Consider the following 20,020-nt stretch of genomic DNA (forward strand, 5'->3'; position numbering starts at 1 on the left):
TCTCTCTCTCTCTCTCTCTCTCCCTCCTTCTGTATTTGAATGAGCAGCAGAGTGCAAGAGGATTAAGGAGAAGTCCTCTGGGCTCAGGAGAATCTGTGCTGAGTCATGGGAGAATGCACATGCAGCTTTGGGTCTTATGGGACAGTTTCCTCAGTTGTAGAGCAAACTCTCACCTTGGCATGTGGATGGTTCAGGGTTAGAATCACATGACCTGACAGGAGCCAGTTATACTACATTCTAATACACCACATTAGCTAATATGCTAATATTATGGGCAGTCAGAGATGTGCACAGACATTTTGCAGGGTTAAAGTCAACAGTCTATTTTCACACCTTGTGCCCTTGCCATTGAAATATTGTCAGAAATTATGAATATATCTACACTGATGGGCGTGGTGGCCTGGAAGTCAGGCTTATTCAGGTACATTTCTGGTGTGTTTCTTTCATGGCTGTGGAAAATACAGGTGCTCCACTGACTGATTTAAACCCTGACAACAGTCAACAGTCAGCCGCCCATTCCTATTTTAGCCATGCAGGAGTATAAAGTTGCTAGTTATGCTAAGAGTGGAGTGGTATTGTGGCACTAGTGGGGAAACTTTATTTCGAATTACCATATTTTCCGCACTATAACGCACACTTAAAATCCTTTAATTTTCCCAAAAATCATCAGTGCATCTTATAATCCAGTGCGTCTTATGTATGAATTTTAGCGGTCAGGTTGTAAGGAGCAGTAAAGCCACTTCGCCAAATTGCAGTGTTATTCAAGAGTTTCAGTTTAGTTCTCCAGGCTGGAGTAGCATTAGCATTAATTGCTATTTTCCCGTTCAGAAGGGAGTATTATTGGCCTGTAGCCTGCTCCTAACGCCGGCTAGCACTGCTGGAGTAGCATTAGCATTACCCGCTAACCCTGCTTGCAATTTCCCTGTTCAGAGGGGAGTATTAACAGCCTGTAGCCTGCTCCTAACTGAAGCTAACACTGCTGGAGTTGCATTAACATTAGCTGCTAACCATGCTCACTATTTTCCCATTCAGTGGGAATTATTATCGACCTGTAGCTGCTCCTAACCCTGGCTGGCACTGCTGGAGCAGGTTAGCCGCTAATGCTAATGCTCCAGCCTAGTGCTGAAGACATTTGTGAATCTAAGCTTACTGTAAATTAATAGAAGCGCTTTATTCACCCAAATAAACAGTTTTCAGGAGAGAAATCTCTGTAGATTGACATCCATCACTCGTTTGAATTACTTTCTCTGAAAGAAAGTAATTTTATTTTTATTACAGTTTTGTTTACTTAGCTTAGCTTTACTTTACTTAGTTAACTACCCCCCAACACCACCCAGAGGCGAGACCTGCTGAATTAGATGTTCCTTATAATGTCTCTTAAAATGCACCTTATAATCCAGTGCGCCTTATGTATGAACAGACCAGAAAATAGACGTTCATTGACAATGCACCTTATAATATGATGCACCTTATAGTGTGAAAAATAGGGTAAATGGGGTATATGTTAAAATCTGAAAAAGCCTAAAAAATAAGTGCATGATTAAGGGAAACACTACAAATTATGTTTTAGGCTTTTTGTCAGAAACTAAAAATAACTTCCACATGACACTAAGTGAACAAAAAATTTTGATGAATGCATAGCAGATTGTGCTGCATGAAATTGCTTTGATTCTGTTTAAATGATAAGTCATTTCAACTTGATATAACTTTTACAATTATGACGTGCTTGTATTTATGATAATGCATTACATTACAGTAAAACCATACAGGTAGTATAAATCCAATATAATCTCACAGTTGTTATGATGTCTAGAATAGACATAATATTTAAAAGCAAGTGTTTGTGTACTTTAACTTATTTACAACAAATAATATGAATAGAGCACCTTTTTTAAATAGCTTGATTAGTGTCCTTTGTCCATCACTGGTTACCATCATGTTGCTGTCACTGCTGCGATGATATCTGCATAGAAATGTTGTGTGTATATCTCTCTATATGAAATGAATGGTTATGATTCAGAATGGGGGCACTGCACATGGAGTCATCACATTTGACATGTGTTTATGAGTCAGTATTAAGGATTAACACCAGTCTCTGGAGTGGACCTGTGACGGAGAGCAGCAGGCACTGATAATGCAATTATAATCTGCTAAATCTCTCTTGTAATTGAACAGATGGAGGGAGGCCTTTGCTTTCCTGACCGAAATAAAAAGATGTTCCGTTTATAGCTGTAGGATGAGATCATGCAGAGTCCTACGCTTTTTACAAAAAAATATTTTCCAGGATTTTTTCAAGACATTTACTCTGATTTCTATTCATATATATATTTTTTTATCTAACGCTTAATTGACAGTAGATTAAAATACAATATCCTCATCCTCATCATTTAAATCATAGGTTTATTTTAAGCACTTTTGAACAGGATTAATTGTATATAGGAATGTGAATAAATGCAATTTTACTACAGGTTTTCTGTAAAATGTATGGCACAAATATTTGAGGTTTTCCACATGATATTTGGAAATAATTTTCCACATGTTGTTTGGCTCAGGATTAATATAACCTGTTAATAGTGTTATTACTATATATTACTTATACTTTATGTACTACATAGAGTATAGTAACTACATATACATTTTTCTAATATATGACACTATTTATACTTAGTGTGAATACTACCTGCATGTACTATTTGTACTAAATGTAAAATATAATAATTATAGTACATTATAATTACAGTAGATTTATATAGTAACATCAAACCATTTACACTAAGTGTAGCTATTGACTCCATGCTATTTACACTGAAGTGTTTCTAGTATCACATTGCTATTTACAATAAGTGTGAGTCACAAAATTCTTATAGATGCCATATACGCAAAGTGTATATATATATATATATATATATATATATATATATATATATATATATATATATATATATATATATATATATATATATATATATATATGTAGTTTGTATACTAAAAATGCATTGGGCCATTAGTATGTAATTCATAATAATGCCCCTTTCTCTTCAGTTGTAGCTGATAACCAAACAATAAATAAATAACAAATTGTACAGATTTTTTAATTATTATTATTAAATATAGCTAGTCAGCTACCAATGCTGTCTCTTTGACTGTTTTGGGGTAACTTTTAGCATGCTCTTCTAAGTTAGCTTCTAACTTAGCTTAAAGCTAGTGGTTTCTTTATATGACTTGACCAATCCTGCCAGCTAAATAGTAGCTTTCAGTATGAGAGGGGAAATTCTGACACCAGGGGCCCTATCAAACACCCTATGAAGGCCGTGTTACGCCCAAAACACACACAGAATGTATTTTTTTTTTTTGCATCCTCACGATACCAAAGACATAACGACACGCCCTAAATGCAGCTGCGTGATCCGCAATTAAATGGTGCACTATTGATCGCTAAAATATGGCCACAGATATTAAAGATGACACCAGAGGTTGGTGTGCTATAGTCACATGATTTAAATAGACACGCTGTTATTTATATAGCTCTGGAAAGCTGAAGCAGAAGTGCAAAGTTTGCAATAATGACCTGGTGCATTTAGACAGAACTGAATCACTAAGATACTCTGATAATAATTACATTACCCCGCTTCCCCAGGTAAACCTTATTAATTAACTAAACACCTGGGGGCTTTACTGATATTTCCAGATTTTTTCAAGCATTTTTCAAGATTTAGATAAGATTTTCCAGCACACAAAAGGAGCCTGGTGAACAATGCTTTTCACTGTTTAATTGTTTTACCTTTTGTTTTACACTTTCACCTCAAATTGTATTTTTCAAGTCATAGTTAAAGCATTATTTTTTGTGATTTTCTCCATCTTTCCATCTTTCCACACACTTTGGAGCACAGTCGGCTCAGTCTTTGTCAGCAGAACCCCGCATGTATTAACACTTACTATCTTAGGAGAGCAGGCCAACATGTGTGTTGCAGAAATAGAATCTTACCAATCTGTAGATGGAGCCATGAAAAGACTGGGGGAATAGAGTGATGTCTGAAAACATGCTCTGATGAGCGCTCAAAGTGCTGGCAAGTAAATGGAGCCTTTGAACCTCTCTAGTGCGAACAGGCTGAATGCTTAATCAACGGAGGGTGTAGAGGAAAAAAAAACACGCAACAGGCTCGGGATGGGAGATAAACACATGCAAGCCACTGGCCCCGCTGACGATACTTGCTTTCATAAGAATACAATGGCCCTCTGATCAGAACAATGATTACCCTGGCCCAGCTCTCTCTCTCTGTTTCTCTCTCTCTCCACTGGCAGCTGAATCTCCCCATTCCTATCATTTTAATTAATCCTGTAATATTTCCAAAGCCTGTTCTGTATAGGCCTCTAATGAGAAATCTCATCAAAAGATGGCAGAAACAGGCAATTTTGAGCTGTGGCTCTTCTCCTCCTTTCACTACACGTCAAATTCATCATGTTTCTTCAGTTCACCAGCGTGTGCTCTGTCCAGAGCGCGTAGATGGGCCGTGGTGATGCTGTCCACATTAGGACGGTGTGCTGTTCGTACAGTGCTGTACATTTCCAGCTCCTTCTTTTCACTGCTTTGCTGTTATGTACCGATAGCCATCTCATTGACTTTAATCAGCCATCCATCAATCTGACAGCGTTCTAAGAATAAAGGTTTTCAGGCGCAAGTTAATTAATCTGCCTTCTCCTGTCTGCTTGCACTGCTCAATCATGGAGCAAATAAAGGCAGCCATGAATGTAATTGTTTGTTTTCTGCAGTTTTTTTTGGAGGAATTGCCAACCTTTTTTTGTCTCTCAGATCTGTAGAGGTTATCCTCTACTCACGTTTACCCAAAGCCCTCCCCTGAACCAAATAATGCATTTTCCTACGGATCACTTTTCATCAGCATTCGGTATTCCAAACTCATTCTGACAGTGACATTCATACAGCGCAGTGCGAGTTTCGTAATGATGTATAGTTCAAGTGTAAAATCTCCTAATTAAATCTTCCCCATCTCAATGCCAGTGTCAATAAAATCTCTTCATAGGGGACAGAATATGAGAATATGAGAAACATTATCTCTTTTGTTTAACAGAACTTATTTGCTTAGCTTCTCCCGCACAGCAGCACTTGATCCATCCATTAGAAAGACTGGAAAGGGCCGGTTCCATATGAGTGTTTTCCTATTTAAATTGCTAGTTGGCTATTCCCCACAGTGGACACTCATTTATTTTGCAGTCATGGTAATGTAATGGTTGGCATGGTAATCTTGTTTTTGGCAGCTGAGGACACTGCTTTGGGGCATTGTGTGCGCGTACACAGGGGTGTCACACTTCTGGCTTTAAGGTGATAAGGCCCCCGACTCAAGCTAAGTTCAAAGCCAGACGTAACTGTAAAGAAGAGAATTCATTTCAGGCAATCAAATAAATGCAACAATTTGCAGAAGTGCACTATACCCCAGTTTTATTTTTCCTGGTGAAACCAGGTTAGTGTTAGTGCTACATTATTACATTATATGTTAAAAGAGGTAAAATTGTTTAAAATGTAATAAGCTGTAAACTGTGTTAGAGCTTACACAAAGTAAAATAAAGTAAGGTAAAAGTACTTCTCTAATTCTCTAACTGTTGCCTTGCCATGATCATGAACACACAGGGCAGTGATCAACCTCACTCACACGATGACACCTCACAACTTATACAGGTGTGGATGGTCCCAAACCATCATTTATGGTAACACTTCAAGTTACATACTGGTATCCCGTAACTTATGGCAGGTCAGCGTATGAATGCAGTCCATGAAAGGACATTCCTGTTGTAGAAAGTGTAAAGAATGTTAAGCCAATTTTGATTACAGTGCTAGATACAGTACATTTGATCTGAAAATAGTTGTTATTTGTGAAAATGACCATTTTGTAAACATGGGTTTTGTTACTATTTCCTTATAACGTATCTAAATCACCTCTGTTCCATAGAGTTTATTCAGTATATGCAAAGGCATCAAATCTCATGCTCTCTAAAAAGTGATTTTGTGCTTTAGTCAAATTACCGTACTTTTCGCATAATAAAGCGCACCGGATTATAAGGCGCATTATGCAACACTAGTAAGGAACAGGGGTGTAGCCATGTTTTCTTTGTAATTCAGCAGGTCTTACCACTTTGTGATGAGACCTGTAAAGCTAAGCTAAGTTGAGTAAACAAAACTGTAATTCTTAAAAAATAAATAAATTATATATATATATATATATATATATATATATATATATATATATATATATATATATATATATATATGTTATATATAAATGTTAATCTACACAGATTTCTTTCCTGGAAAATGTTTATTTGGGTGAGTAAAACACTTCTGTTTATTAACAGTAAGCTTAGATTTCCAAATAACCACTAAGGCAGTTTATCCTACGTAGCTTTTTTAGTATTACCATGGTAAACACGGTAATATTCACCTCGGTACAGTGAAAGAGCTAGCACTTAGTGCGGTTAACAGCTAATGCTAATACTGCTCCAGCAGTGCTAGCTGTTTTTAGAAGCAGATTACAAGCTGATAATACTCACTTTTGAACAGCAAAAGAGCTGGTGCTTAGCGTGGTTAGCGGCTAATGCTAATACTGCTCCAGCATCGGTACCTTGGGCTAAAGTGAAACTCCTGTATAATGCTTTACTTCAGCGGCGTGGCTTTACTGCTACTTCCAACCTGACTGGCATGAGATTATAAAATGCACTGATCGTTTTGGAAAAAGTAAAGGATTTTAAGTGAGCCTTATTATATACCAGCCAGAACATTTTAAAAGGTTTGTTGTGCTAAAAAAAAAAAAAAAAAAAAAAAAAAAAGATTTTCAATTATCTTTTAGTACTCTACGCATGTGCTAAGGCTCATCAGTATTGGTTCATAAAAAATAAAATTTTCCTATTGGCTTGTATCCACTTATGTTTGCATATTGGGTGTATTCTCCTACCTAACTTACCAGCAGTGTGTTGTCTTTTACGTGAAGATATCTTCTCTAGGGTGTGTATTTGTATTTTGTATATTAGGTAGCTGTACAGCCTTAGTGTCGTAAGCTATGTGTGGCTGTGTGTGGGTCTGGTGCGACAGTGTTCTCTTGTGGTAACACAATATACTGTCAGTTTTGACAGATTAAAAATAAAGAAAAATATAGTTTAAATAATATCTGTAATTAAGCCTGTATTTACTAAATAAATTGAGAAATGCATTAATGTCTTAAGCGGACTTAGTGCATAGTTCTTCCACTTTAGCATAAATGAAAAGAACGTTGTGTGAGCAAAGTTTAGTTAAAGCTGATGTCTGTAAGTTTTGGGATTTAGGGCTCTCTCTGGTGAGAATGGATAACTGCACCGAGCATGTGGAAGAATCATTTTAAACTGGGCGGGTGTGATGCGGTCTCCTTTCAGAGCGGATGAATCCGATTCCAGGTTATGTTCAGTCAGAGAGCTCTAAGTTTCCCCTTCTGAAGTCTCCGTTGCTCCACCAGCTGCTCGCGTTCAGTAAAACTGGGCCGGTTCCTGTTTAAGAGGCTGTACATGGGGCGTAAGTACGTAAAGACTTGTAACATGGCCAGAAGAACTCCAGCGAAAAGCGACCCGACACCCCAGTTTTTAGAATTATTATATTAGGCTTAGAAGGGAGGGTCGTTTCAGCACACTGGTACCATTAAACACAATATTTTCTTTCTCTTCTTCACTTAGAAATGCTTCTGCTTTCAGTTTAGCAACAAAATAATACGGACTGCCACTTTAAGATAAATAAACTTGTTTTTGGGTGGTATTATAAATAGTTCAGTTTTACATACAATAGTACATCAAGCATTGTTGTGATTTCTCCCCCTTATAATTTAGCATAAAACGCTATAAAAAAGCACAATAAACTCATTCCATCATCTCTCTCATTCGCTGTAATCCCTCGATACTGCTGGGAGGTCAGCCTTTGTGGAAAACTCAATGGTCCTCAATAAGGATGTGCACAATGGGAGACCTTCATAATTAAATTGGTTTGCACTCAGTTCAGATACGCACTCTTGGTAGCCTTTGGTCAAATAAAGCAGCTGTGATGTCTGATGCCATGGGCATTTGTCTCGCAGCTTCTCGCACCGTTTCTTCTTTTTGAATGACAACTCTGCACTGCAGCCGACTCAATTCACAGCTCCTCAGGAATCTCCTGCTGCACCTCCTGCTGGAAATGAACTCCTGGTCCAGTGTTATTTAACACACGCATTTCTGAGCCATAGACTACAGCTGTTAACAGGAGATTATCCATTATCTTACAGCAAAACTGCATATAAAACATGGACAAATACAGTGCCCTTCATAAGCCCTGGGCCACTGGAGTCAGATTGCTATTTTCGTTCAAATATATTCCAGTTACGCTCCAAAACTGCTTAGCATTCTTTCAAAGAGCCTCATTGAGCCTCTGCTTTTTTAAGGCCAAAGTAAAATGATAAAGGCTAAAAGAACAGAGGCTAAAAGTAAGTATACATGTTTGCAGTTCTGCAAAGTTCAAATCTAACTAGTTCAGTAGAAATATCTAATCAGAAATTAGGGTCAGAAGAGTCTTATTCGAAAGACGCAAAAAAAAACAAAAATACACAACATCCTACAAAATATATAATGCAAATTAAAAAGGTATACAGCTCTGGTTTTTACGTTTTTCCCAAATTCCAAATAAAAACATTGTCATTTAGAGCATTTGTTTGCAGAAAAAGAGAAATGGCTGAAATAACAAAAAAAAAAAAAATGCAGAGCTTTCAGATCTCCAATAATGCAAATGCATAGTTTTAAGAATTAAGAAATTAATATTCGGTTCAATAACGCTGGTTTTTAATCACAGTTTTGTTGCATCTTGGCATGTTCTCCTCCACCAGTCTGTCACGCCCTTGCTCTGTTTCCCTGTGTTTCTCCGTTTCCCAGTTTTTTTCTCCAGTAATTTTCCGTCACATGTCTGTAATTTGTGGCTCTGCCCCTCGTTACCTGTCTCCCCAGGTGTGTGTATAAATAGTCCCCTTTTGTCTGTTTTTATTTGTCAGTCTTTGCACCTTCCTCTGTTGTTTGTCGCTCCTCGTTTTCTCTAGTTTATTTTCCTCGTTCCCTAGTTCCTTGCTCTGTGTTTTACCTTGTATATACTTAGTCTATTTCCTTGTTTATTTCTTAGTTTATTCCTTGTATATATCCCTGCCCTGTTTAGTTTTGTTTTATTTCTGTTCCTTGTTTGTTTCTTTGTTTATCACTCCCGGTTCGTTTATGTTAGTGTTATCTCTCGTTTGTTCCTTGTTTATTTCTTAGTTTATTGCTCCTTGTTTATTTCTTGTTTATTGATTGTTGTTTACCGTTACCCCTCGTTAGTTAAGCTTAGTTCTTTGTTTATTTATTTGTTTATTTTTTTAATGAATTGTTTCCCTTACCTGCACATACGTCCTCCTCCACGTCTCCCTGCCTGCACCTTTGCACCTTGCACCTTTCACCACGTCTCACACACTGCTTTTGGAAAACTTTATGCCACGCCTGTTGCAAAAAAATTATAATTATATTTTAATTCACTTTAATATATTTACAATAATCTCATATTCATTGGGAAGTCATTGTGTTTATAAGCCCATACAAACATATGGGGTGTGTCCTCCCACTGTACGTACCGTCAGTGTGTTGAATTTTCCCTGAAGCTATATTCTCTAGGGTGTGCATTTGTATTTTGTATATTAGGTAGCTACAATATCTCAAAGTTTAAGCTGTAACAGCAAGTTACATTTATTCTGTGTTGCAGAAGATGACCGTGAGTTTACATCTGGTTCACATCTAACTGATTTAAACCAGTTCAGCCAACTGTCCAATCAGAAAAAAAAGGTTTTTATAGGACTAAAAAATAATATAGAAAATAACATCTTCCGAAATATGTAATACTAATCCAAATGTTATTTATTTACTGTCAGAATAATTGTGGCTGTTTTGCATCTTTGCATAAAAAATTTGACTTTGCTTTAAAATATTTATATTTAACTCATACTGAATGTACAAGAAGGACACTGAATTATTTTAAATGTGATCCTCCTGCTTATAAACCAATAAAAACATTCATTAAAGATATATTTTATGTGAAAGGAAAATGCCATGGTGAAACGAATCACCTCTGAGTAAGTATGAACACGTAATCATGGCTTTTAATCATAATTAAGTTCTTATTTTCTTGCCCGGGGAATTATTCAGCCCTGTTTATGTGTCATTAGAGCTGGTTTGTGGAAACGTATGCACTTCCTGAGGAGATATTTGCTATTCACATACCAACGTCAGAACTAAATGGATTGCCTAGGCTACTAAATCCCAGTTGTCTATAAACACAAAAGGGTAATAAGAGCAGAACTGCTGCATTTCTATTGCCGTTTTTATCTCCTTTTTATGATCTTCCTCTGGTGCAATCGAATGCCGGTAATTAGGACTGCCATATTGCTTGACAGCAGGCAACAAAGGAATATCTTGATAGGTTTATGTCTAGATTTAACTTAATGTCTCATATTGAACCACAGCTGAGGTACAAAAAACATGCAGCGTGGCTCTTTTTGGAGCATTTATAACAGAATATTCTAGCATTGCTAGGTGAGCTGTTTCTTTTGGAATCCTAGAACAAGTAACTGAATGTGGAATTGCAAGTGTACATACAATTGGGGAACATCAGGCTAAAGATCAGCTGGAGTGTTAGATTATTTTGCTTATTTTAGGGATAATCATCTTAATCATTCTTACCTAGAATTTGTACTTTATTTTAAGTTATTTTAACTCAAAATAAGCACAATTAAGCTGCAATCAAGTTGTTCTGATTCTTGTGTCCAAAAATAGTGACTTTTCTGCTTGTTTGAGACTTTGCCATTGCTTTTTGTAAGAAATCTTACTAAGAAAATTTTGCTTACCCCATTGGCAGATTTTTTTTTGCTTAATATACATACATTTGTCTTGATTTGCATATATTTTGTCTAGTTTTTGCCAATGGATTGTTTGCAGTGCACACAGAGTGATCTATTGTAAGTGTTTATTTCTTTTATTGTTTGACTTACAGCCAAAACTCAGAAGTCAGCATCTCAGAAAATTTTAATATTATATATGTCACACCTTAGCCCATGTCTGTCTTGTGTTTTTCCCCTCATTTGGCCCTTGTGCTCCTGTCATGTGTTCCCAGCCATGTGCTACTGTTGTGTTTTGGTCCCTGTCTCCGCCCTAGCTCTGCCCTAGCCATTAGTGTTGTCACCTCCTGTCTCAGTTGTAACCCCGCCCCCTTGTTAATTCCACAGGTGTCCCTTGTGTGTGCCTGTGTATAAATACCCCATGTGCTCCTTTGTTCTCTGTCGTGCTTTTTGTTTGACCGTGTCCTGTTACTCTGTCCGGATTTTGTTTATCTGTGTTTTGCTTAGCCTCAGACCTGCTGTGTTTTTTGTCTTCAGTGTTCCAGGGTTGCTTTATGTAGTTTGTTTCTTTATTTGTTATTTTTGCTTGTTTGTTTCAGTTGTTTAGTTTATCCTTTGTTTCATAGTGTTTTGTTTTAGTTACCTTTTCTTTATATTATTTCATAATTATTTCATTAATTCAATTTTGTTAAATGGAAAATAAAGAACACTTGCATTTGCATCCTTCTACGTTACAATATATTCTAGACCAATTGGTACTTTTAGCGGTTTGTGCAGTGTGGAAATCCAAATCCTGCTGAAATTGAACACAGTGGATCAACACCAGCAGATGACATGTCTCTCCAAGCAAACCATCACTGACCATCAGTAAATTTTACATTTTTATTTGGAAATCAAGAGAGCAGAGTCTGGAGGAAGAGTGGAGAGACACACAGTCTAAACTGCTTGAGGCCTAGCATAAAGTTTCCACAATCCAAACAAGTGACTGTCTATTTTGCAGAGACAGTCCATTTTCAGTTGGAACCCCAACTCCTGCACTTTATTCAAACTGAGACTAAGAGTAAGACAGCATGATGGAAGCAGTTTGTGCTGGATCAAGTGACCTATTGTGTTCACTGAGATCAGTGGTGCGCTCCAAATGTCATCTCCCAGGGTCTCCCCTTCCACCCAAATCAAAGAAGACTTGGCCGGCGGAGCCACCCGGAGCTTCATCCGTGAAGCAAAACACGTGCTTATCCTGCGTTCCCCTCCCCTCCCCTCTCCTCACTCCAGCCTTAAATCAAATCAATCACCGGCTCACCGCGCCACTGCCGCGACCACACACACGTGAACGGTAATGCGTTTTAAATAGGATGTAGCGTAAATTGAATGGCCAGAATCAGCCATGTGATAAACGCAGAGACGAGGCTTCGCTGGAGCAGGAGACACCGTGTGTGTTTTGTTTGTATATTCAGGTAGATTGTGAATTCAAGGGTGAAAAATTAAATTAGCTTTTTTTCCCCTCCTCTCTCTTTCCCAGCAGTCGGGCGACGTCTTTCCTTCGCTCACTCGCCACTGAAAAAATTGTCAGTCTCTCTGCTGAATAATTTAGTGAATGGCTGAATTGTATAATATTCAATTAATTATTAATCTGCAAGTTAAGTAATTAAAACAGATTAGCCAATTTGCCTTTCTTTAAGCTGTGGACCATTACTGCTTTAATTAAACTTCATTCAGAGATTACCATTTTTAATGGGACAACTCGCCCGCAGATTGGTGCACATTTTTTTAAAGTCAAATTGAGCTTTGCTGAGCGAATCTCACTTCTGCAAATGCAGGATATAAAAAAAAGGGGTTCCTGAAAGATTATTGGCTTGAATGTGCAATTAATGGTTCTGGGAGCCATTGATTGGTCTTGAAGCTTCATATTATGTTGAGTTTCTTCAAACTTTACTGGGCACGTACAGTGTATCACAAAAGTGAGTACACCCCTCACGTTTCTGCAGGTATTTAAGTATATCTTTTCATAGGACAACAATGACAAAATGACACTTTGACACAATGAAAATAAGTTGGTGTGCTGCTTATATAACAGTGTAAATTTATTCTTCCCTTAAAATAACTCAATATACAGCCATTAATGTCTAAACCACCAGTGAAAAACTGAATACACCCCTTTGTGAAAGTTCCCAAAGTGTTAATATTTTGTGTGGCCACAAATTATTTTCCAGAACTGCCTTAATTCTCTGGACCCTGCTCTTTTAAAATGCTGGTTGATCTTGGCCACTGTGTAATAATAATAATAATAATAATAATAATAATAATAATAATAATAAATAAATAAATAAAAGAGTATAATAAATTCTAGCTATCATAACTTTACCCTGAAACGGTGATTTAGGCTTTCCAAATATAGTACATGAACTTCTTACTGGAAACATGCTCTAATATTGTGCTTCTTTTGTATTTTTACCTTTAAATATACACATAAGAGTAGCACGGTTTGACAGGGTAGCACAACTCGACAGAACACCTAATGATTGGCTCGCTGTGTGTGCGTATCCGTGACTTTTTTTTTATTCAAATGAAGCAACAGGTGTAGTTAATCATAAGTTTAAGATTTTTAAATCAACCTCACTGTGATCTATAGTTCTATAAATCCGTTTTCAGCTTCTCCTCCGTGGTTGAACGGCAGCTGTTCTGTGTGTGTGAGGTTTTCTCTATTTAAATGAATAGATGCGCTGTGCTGGTGGACGGGGAGAGGGTGCGTTTTTCTTGCGGGCGCACCGCACTAACACTAAAATCGCGGGCAACAAAATATCGTTCTGCGGGCCCCGAGTTTGAGACCCCTGATTTAAAGTGCTTACTACAGAGTACTGTCTCCCGCTGAGGATGAGACTGCGGACTCCTAGAGGGTGCTTCGCGGCCCCCTGGTGGCCCGCGGCCCCCCGGTTGAGAAACCCTGATGTAGAACCTCAGAGAGTTCTTTGCCATGAGGTGCCATGTTGGAACTTCGATCTTTGAAAAGTGACCAAAATAAGAGAGTGTGAGAGCTGTACTACAAAATTGAACACACATGCTCACTATGCACACCTGAGACCTAGTAACACTAACGAGTCACATGACATTTTGGAGGTGTACTCACTTTTTTTACCGGTGGTTTAGACATTATTGGCTGTATATTGAGTTAGAATAAAGAATACATTTACACTGTTATATAAGCTGCACACAGACTACTTCTTATTGTGTCAAAGTGTCATTTTGTCAGTGTCACTCCATGAAAAGATATACTTAAAAAGCTGCAGAAATAAGAGGGGTGTACTCACTTTTGTGATTTCTTTGCCTGGGTAATGCTATGCCCCTATCGCTAGCATTGTAAGCCTAATGGGAGCATCGGCTAGAAGCACTGTATTTCTAAATGCTGAGTTTTTCAACAAAAGTTCTTACTCTGTGTTATGTGTGATTCCACTTCAAGTCACTTTTACACCGGAGTTCTCCTTTAATATAAGCAATATAAGCAAGTTTCAATTTACTAGTATTATTTTGCAGTAATACTATGATAAAGACAGACCATTCACAATTTATTGATTTAAATTTCATCCAAAACATTCATTTATTTACTGCAAGTTCTCAGGAGCTATTTCTGAGGAGAATAGATGTACACTTAGATAATATTATATAGAAAAATCCTACATAGCTTAAAAACAACTCAACAGGGCATCATACACCACAACAACTTCCTTCATTTAAAATGAACAGCACTTAAAGCTTTCATCTCTAAAGGACAAAAAAAATCACATCTCCTTCTGTCCTTCCACCCACTGTGAGAAGGTGTTCCAGGGATTTCCGGTCTGAAAGCATGTGAAGCTGATCAAGAAGCTCTTACTGAGAAAAGGAAATACAAAAGACAACAAAGACGAATAGAAGGTGCTTGTGTTCATAGAACAATAAACAGACCACCACAGAGTCCAGACCTAATTTTGTTTTAGATGGCCAGGAACGAGCTCCCATGCATTACACAATACACTGTACTTTCAACAATACACGTCTTTTAACCTTGCTCTCTCTCACATATTAAATGTGGGATAAAATATAGATATTCCAATTTATCAAATCATTTTCTTTTTTCATCTTTTATAGATACATGGGGACAAATACAAGGATTTTATTACTAAGACTCGCTCCCCAACTTGACTCACTTGAGAAGTTACTGCTTCATTACTTCACATGGTTGCCCTGATCAAATGAATAGATAAGATAAACCTGGCAAATACTGGTTGTCAAATTCTGTGAAACTGACACCAATAAATCCATACTTCCTGGTATTTGCTTATTCAGGAGTATGTTATCATCTTCAGTAACATCTTCAGTAATTCTGTGAAGTATTGTAGAGAATAGTAATGTGATATATTGTGAGTATCACAGAATTACAGTATCATAATATCCTCAATACTATGGGCAATGTATTGTGATAATATTGTGTTGTAAGATGCCCACCCATATCTTATAAACTGTATTGTCATGGTTGCAACTGAGAAATATAAATCCAACAGATAAAGTTAAGCATTTAAGGGCCCAATTTTAGCAATCTATTGCACACCAGTCATTTGTGCTTTGCACAGATTGATTTAGGGGCGTGTCCTGTGTCTTTGGTATTGTTAGGGCACACAAAATACGCCTTGAGAAGCTCAAAACGCGCAAAAGGCGTGAACTAATTCTCTTAAATATTCATGGGTGTGTTTTCACATCAACGTTAATATATTCCTAAACTCCAACACTATTTTAATAGCGCGTGTGCGAGGCGTGAAAATAGACTGTTTATGTGGTGTATGATAGCAATGAGCATCACCACACGCCTTGTGCAGGGTGTACGATAGGGCCCTTAGAATCCACCCAAGTCACTTTAGAATTTGTGATTATAGGAATCTTTATCCAGTTGATCCGATATATGAGTTCTTTTTGCACCTTCAGCCAGGTAGGAATGGCAGATGGTGGGCAACTCATCAAAATGACCATCCTCTTTCCTCATTTCAATGATGTACCTTTCTCTCAACGTCTGTCCACGACTGGGCAAAATGTCTTTGAGTAGATTATAGAGACATATCTAGCAGTTATTGATCTCTCACCAAGAGATACACTACCTAAAAGTACTCCCTAATAGCCTTTTTTATAGGCAAGCACAAGGGAAGCACTTTCACAGCACCTTGTGCTAAAATCTATCTACAATCAGACCACACCTGTAATGATTTACAGTACATATCTGAGGCATAACTGCATGTCAGGTTTTGCAGCAATCGAGGTTTGTAGCAAAGGAAATTGAGAGCAGCTCAGATGAAATGCTCACCAGTACAGCAGAGCATTAGCTTCTTCCAGTAATTACTCTCTGGGCTTTTCTTAGATTCATGGGCACTAAAAAATACACATGCTCGTTAATATCCTATTTTATCTCATTTAGCATTGACACAGAGTACATAAAGTAAACACTGGTTGCTTTTAATGATGATGTTTTACTACATACAGTAGGGCCCATTTTGCTTTATTGATTCCTGCAGTGGCTTATTATCTGATCCTGCGAGCTTCTCGTGCTTTTAATTTGTTAGATCTATAGCTTGCAATGCATGTTCATTCTTAGAAACCCTGCATTCCTGGATTTGCATTAACATTAAAGCTTCCTGTAATTATTAGGCATGCACTGTGGTGTAGTATATGTTGTATACATTAGTTGTGCTTATTGATATTGTTGGGGGTTACTCCTTACACCCGCTGATGCATATAAACGTGACTATTAAATAAAGGGGCAGACAAAGTGATAGTCAGACATAAATATATGAGCAGGGGCAAACAACAGCAGAAGGGATATAACATACCAGAGCAGCAAACAGTCCAGAGGTCAAACACAGGCAGGCAATATCAGAGGGCAGGAAGTCGGTGAACAAAGCAAGTTCTAAAAAACAAGAGATACAAAAATAGGCAAAAAAAAATGCGTTGTATGACGAAAAACCATCAATATTTGACAGAGTACAGGTGCAAATTGAGTCCCTTTTATAGGCCAAGAGGCCTAGTATTCTGGTGACCGACTTCCTGGTAGAAGCATGTGATGTGTCATGTGATCATAAGTGAGTGTAGTTTCAGTGTGAAAGAGACAGGAGCGCTTACAGCACCAGGTGTGACAAGATGTTACTCTTTTTAAATAATCTAGGTTTTCATTTGAACATCTTGCTTAAGTTATGTGCAATTGCAAAATTTTATAAATAAAGTATTCATCTGCTACAATTATGTAAGAAAACTTTAGATAATCTAGGCTACTGTGATTAAACGGTTAAAGTTAAATATAACAATGTATCTTTTATCTCTATCTGTTTTCTTTCAACACAATCATCTTTACACCTATTTGCCACTGTTTTATGGCTGTGTTGTTCGCAGTTCTGAGACACCACACAGGACCAGTCATGGCCCACCTGAGGCCTCAATTCATGCTACCCCATTGGCGTCTACCATAAATCTGGGAGTACAAACTCACCAGACAGTTCTGAAACAGCAGAGCAGAGCTGTTCAGATTCAGATTTAGCATTTTAGAATATCTACAGCAACCTTTCAAAAGCTGTGTGCCATGATCAGACCATCAATATAAACAGCTGTTTCCAGTCAACAGCCACCAAAAACAAATGAAAGGAGAATAGGATTGTTGGCAAATGTTTGGCATAAGCGTTAACAGTTTATTGTTGTGTATGTACTGCATGTGCAGACAGAAATGAACAAAATAGCACAACATATTACAACATTATGCTTACTGTTTCTAATATTTTCTATATTAAGAAAACTCATTTCCATCACCGTTTTTTTTTACTTGAGTGGTATTGTAACCTTTCAACCTCAACCCAGTGTTAAAAACAAAAAAACAAACAAAAAAACATTTTGCTATATTTGGTGGATTTTAGGGATTTTTCCAGGACTTTTATGCGCATCTTGTAAATTCCTAAACATCTAGTAGATTTAAACCTGCTTCTGTAATTCTGTTTTAAAGGTTGAGCAGATAATTTAGCATATTACATACAGCTCTGGAAAAAAATAAGAGACCTCTGGAATATAATCAAGAGGAAGGTGGATGATTACAAACCATTAAAACAAGATGAACTGCTTGAATTTTTGCACCAGGAGGGGCATAAAGTTATCCAAAAGCAGTGTGCAAGACTGGTGGAGGAGAACATGCCAAGATGTATGAAAACTGTGATTAAAAAACAGGGTTATTCCACCAAATACTGATTTCTGAACTATTAAAACTTTACGAATATAGACGTGTTTTCTTTATTTGAGGTCTGAAAGCTCTGCATCTGTTTTTGTTATTTCAGCCATTTCTCATTTTCTGCAAATAAATGCTCTAAATGACAATATTTTATTTGGAATTTAGGAGAAATGTTTCACATAGTTTATAGAATAAAACAACAATGTTCATTTTACTCAAATATATACCTATAAATAGCAAAATCAGAGAAACTGATTCAGAATTTTTTTTTTTAGCTTTAATTAAGCTTCACATGTCATGTGCACTAACATTAATACCAATACCTTTAATAAACTGTTATCTAAATATACATTCTCCACCCTTTCAGTTTTAGAATGTGCATATGTTATAATGTATTATCCTCACTTTAAGAACATATACATACAAATATAATATGTCTAATGTGATTTATTCAATCATATTTATGAACCATAGTCTGCTCCATATTACTCAGTTTTGAATAAATCACTGGCTTTAGACAATTTCAGCTCAGGGGACAAAACATATATTGGCCTGTAAGGATCAGGATTAATATAGATGATGACCTATCCATTAACAGGAACATGCCTGAAGCCTGTCCTCTGCTTTTAAATCGAACTTCCTTCTCTACCTTGCCTGTTCATGATAGAGCTGCAGTATATCTCTCTAGACCTCTAGACCTATCTCTCTAGTGTCACTTAGCAGAAAGGATTGGTCATCTGGTTTAAAGCAGAATCCACCTGATCTCCAATTGAGTTCTCAGTTTTTAACCCTTTAACTCTAGAAGGATCTTATGTCTCAGTTTGATATAATAGGCAATTTCTCCTAAGAAATTTAAGAGAAACATTTGTGACCAAGTTGATCTCTAAATAAAACCTAAGTGAGAGTAACAAATATGTCTTCTAAGAGATCAGAGATCAAAATGTGAGCAAAGTAATTTTCCTATGAGAACAGATACATACTGTATTAACACAAGCCACATTTTCAGGCACTCATTATCTGTTCTTCCATATTCTTATCCACTACATCCGAGTCATGGTCGCGGTCAAGAAGGCAGGAATATCCAAGTCAGAAGGCAGGAATATCCCCTAGACAGGATGTCAGCATTCATCATATAATTTTAAAAAGTATTGAATCAAGACAACATCATATTGAACTGGATTATGAATGCTGTGAACTCCAATATACCCTTTGTTTTCGAGTGTAACTCTGTTCCAAAGGGGAAGGGGAGAAATCCTCCCCCTAAGAATTGGGACAACCCTTAATTCACATGATACAGATACAGTACAGGCCAAAAGTTTGCATGACTATTTACATTGTAGATTCTCACTGAAGGCATCAAAACTATGAATGAACACATGTGGAGTTTTATGTACTTAACAAAAAATGACCTGGCCTCCACAGCCACCACCGGTCCTGAACCCAATCCAGATGGTTTGGGGTGAGCTAGACCACAGAGTGAAGGCAAAGGCCAACAAGAGGCCAACTAGTGCTAAACACCTCTGGGAATTACTTCAAGACTGTTGGAAAATCATTTCAGGTGACCACCTCTTGAAGCTCATTGAGAGAATGCCAAGAGTGTGCAAAGCAGTAATCAGAGCAAAAGGTGGCTATTTTGAAGAAACTAGAATAAAATAAATATATATATTTTTTTATTATTTCACATTTTTTACTCCACATGGGTTCATTCATAGTTTTGATGCCTTCAGTGAGAATCTACGATGTAAATAGTCATAAAAATAAAGGAAATGCATTGAAAAAGAGAAGGTGTGTCCAAACTTTTGGCCTGTACTGTATATAGCAGTGGAGCGCTGAAGTTCAGCAACCTACCATAGCTGCTGGTTAAATAGTAAACTGTAGATCATCAGATGTC

The sequence above is a fragment of the Astyanax mexicanus genome, chromosome 3, assembly GCF_023375975.1.
Source record: "Astyanax mexicanus isolate ESR-SI-001 chromosome 3, AstMex3_surface, whole genome shotgun sequence".
Classification (NCBI taxonomy): Eukaryota; Metazoa; Chordata; class Actinopteri; order Characiformes; family Acestrorhamphidae; genus Astyanax; species Astyanax mexicanus.